Source organism: Monopterus albus, unplaced genomic scaffold (genome assembly GCF_001952655.1).
Source record: "Monopterus albus unplaced genomic scaffold, M_albus_1.0 scaffold388.1, whole genome shotgun sequence".
NCBI classification, from domain to species: Eukaryota; Metazoa; Chordata; class Actinopteri; order Synbranchiformes; family Synbranchidae; genus Monopterus; species Monopterus albus.
The window spans coordinates 357,467-360,903 of record NW_018128268.1 but is presented as its reverse complement, the minus strand read 5'-3'; the positions used below and the strand labels follow the sequence as shown (position 1 = coordinate 360,903).

The 3,437-nt window shown below is 44.0% G+C and overlaps 1 pseudogene; it reads left to right on the top strand.

The window, feature by feature from the left end:
* The first annotated feature begins 1,009 nt into the window (after positions 1-1,009).
* Positions 1,010-3,437, top strand: part of LOC109951436 (piggyBac transposable element-derived protein 4-like) — a 2,878-nt pseudogene continuing 450 nt past the window's right edge.

Sequence of the window (3,437 nt, the reverse complement as noted above, 5' to 3'; positions counted from 1 at the left end):
ACAATTGAAACTAATATCTATTTACATAGGATCAAGACTGTGACTGGTGTCAAAGGCCCATTTGTACATCCTGAGAAAAATATTGCATCCTTAAGGTATTCCTTCAACTTAGCCTGCCTACACAGTCAGTCATGGCATCACAGCCATAAATTGAATTTTGACAGAATGAGTATTAATTACAGCAAGCCTTCTAATACACTTGCATTATCAAGCAGCTCCAGTTTAGCACAAAGTTTAGGTGGTGTGGCTAAGTATGGTTAACTGGCCCTACAGTCTGTGTTAACTTGAGATACTTGGCAGGCTACGCTCTAATATTGACTGTTTTCTTTGGGCCCCTGGTGTTTTGATGGGTCACAAGACTGTTGAGAGTTGGATCCAACAGCATGGCACACTGAGATAACACAGCAACAATGGGACAGTGCTGCCTGACACCTGAATACACAGCTGGGAGACCAACATCACCCTGAATCAACATCGTACTCTTTGGTGTAAGAATAGTTTGAGTGATGGCCTATGTGAAGGCTGAAATAGATAATCTTTAAATCACTGGAACACAGTTGACCTAAGCTGATAGTGAGCCCCCATACACAACTCACATTCACACTCTGTGTACAAATCAGCATGCCCTTTATACTGTATATAATAATATAATATCATGAACAGTAAATTATGTTAAACTATGATCTCAGCTTACCAAACTAAAGCCCAGGTAACATTTCCAGATGTGTTATGAACACACACAGTATTTAATATGGACTCAAGGTCCATTAAATCATTTCATCTTTCCCTTATTTTACAAGCTTAGAGGACTGTTATTTAAACACACCTTAAATTACAAAAAATGGTTAACTGTTAGACTGGGCAGCCAAGGCAGCACTTTGGGCTTTACTGTGGTCTGTTAAGTATGAGTATCAGTTGTTTTGCCCATTAAAGTGTATTATCTAACACTCAACTTTACATCTTATTGCATCCAGGTCAAATTGACCCTTTTTTAGATTTTTACTAAAAGAAAACTGACAAAAGAAAAAAAGCTGCTGACCTGAAACTACGTGGACTATACATTATATTTACATATAAATAGCTCTTGATTGCAGTGTCATTTCAATTTCAATTGTCCAGCACCATAAGCAAACGGTACACTGCTCAGAAGGCCTTAGAGCCATTTTTAGCAGAGAGTGAGACAGATAGTGGAGGGGAAGAAGAGGATGTCTCGGAATATGAGGACAATACTAAAGAAATTTTTGAATATGGGAGTGAATTTGAGGATGATGAGGACTCAGAGCATGCAGCAGAAGAAACTACAGATCCCACTGCTGGAGGAGCCCCACAGCCAACTACATCCAAGAATGGCCAGATTGAATTTTTTTCATCTCCGATGGGTGAAGCTGCTAACAACATAAGGATGGTACCAGGACCCACACAAATGGCTGTGACACATGTTCATGATATAGTGTCATCATTTGAACTGCTGATTCCTCACTCAATCCAGAAAATCATTCTGGACATGACCAACCTTGAGGGAAGGCATGTTTTTGGGGAGCAGTGGAAAGAGATGGACAACATACATTTGCATACCTACTTTGGGATCCTCATCCTTGCAGGTGTCTACAGATCCAGAGGGGAGTCAACTAAAAGTCTGTGGCATGCTGAGACAGGGAGAGCATTTTTGGAACCACAATGTCACTGGAGAGCTTCCGCATATTCTCCAGGGTTATCAGGTTTGATGATCGGGAATCAAGACCTGCTAGGCAGAGGAAGGACAAGTTGGCAGCCATCCGTACTGTGTGGGACAAGTGGGTGGAACGGCTTCCACTTCTCTATAACCCTTGGCCCAATGTGACTGTAGATGAATGGCTTGTGAGGTTTAGAGGTCGTTGCCCCTTCAAGCAGTATATGCCCTCCAAACCGGCAAAGTATCGAATAAAAATATGGACTGCCTGTGATGCAACATGATATTATGCATGGGACATGCAAATTTATACAGGGAAGCCAGGGGGAGGAGCCCCTGAGAAAAACCAGGGGACACGGGTTGTTCTTGATTTGACGCAGGGCCTCAGTGGGCAGAACATCACTTGTGATAATTTTTTCACTACATACAGCCTGGGAGAGGAACTTCTCAAAAGAAAGCTGACAATGGTTGGCACAATTAGAAAAAACAGGACTGAGCTCCCACCTTAGCTCCTAATTGTAAAGAACAGGCCAGTCCATTCCTCCACCTTTGTGTTTACGGCCAACACTGCCCTCGTATCCTACATATCCAAAAAGGGCAAAAATGTGATGCTTATGAGCACTCTTCATAGGGATGGGAGAATCAGCAGCTGGGAGGACCACAAGCCAGACGTCATACTTGACTACAATGCCATCAAAGGAGGAGTTGACAACCTGCTATCCTGTGACGGCTGCCAAAAAAGAACATTACGGTGATCACTTGTGATTTTCTTCAACATCCTAGATGTTTCAGCATACAATGACTTCATAATCTGGATGGCACTTAACCCGGACTGGAAACAGAAGAAGCGCCAAAGAAGACATTTTTTTCTGGAGAAACTAGGCAAGACACTAGTGACACCGCACACACAGAGGCGACAACATGTGCCCAGGAACCCAGCTTCTCTTGCCATCGTTAGGAGGTTACAGGAGGATCCTGCTGTCCCACCTGCAGTATGCACACGATCACAACCTCCAGCACCTGCAGTAAGTCTGCGAAGTGTGTGGACCCTCAAAGAACTCCAAGACACAGACCACATGCATTCATTCATTCATTCATTTTCTACCGCTTAGTCCCTGAACGGGGTCACGGGCGGGGCCGGAGCCATGCTGCCCACCAACTACAAAAAGTACATCTGTGGTGCACATACTCTGAAATTCTGTCGATCATGTGTTGTGTAGAAAGGCAGGCCCATCTACATACACAGTCCAGTATCGGAATTATTTGAGAGATGCATTTTTCAGAGGTACTGCTTCTCAATGAGAGTGAATAAAATGATTTATATTTTTGGTACTGTTCACCAATTGTTGTTAATAATTGCATTTGTTCTAAGATGCATTGTTGATGGCTGTTTAGTTAATGACTGCAATGTTCCATTTCAATTTTTATCTGAATTTATGCTGCCAAAGTGCATCCTATGCTTCTTTCTCACCCCAGAAATATGCCTCCATATACAGCCACAGGGTGCTGCATAGCTCCCCTGCAGAACCACAGACTTCCAGGGACCCTGCACTTTGCTCTCACCCACCTCAGAAATAGTGCTCCATAGACAGACAAAATGCACTGGCTAGTGCCCCAGAAATAGGCCTCCTTATACAGCCACAAGGTGCTGCATGGCTCCCCTGCAAAACCACAGACTTCCAGGGACCCTGCACACCGGTTGAACCTGTGTACCCATGCTTAAACACTCCCCCCCCCCCCCCCGCGCCACAAACTTCAAAACCCCCGC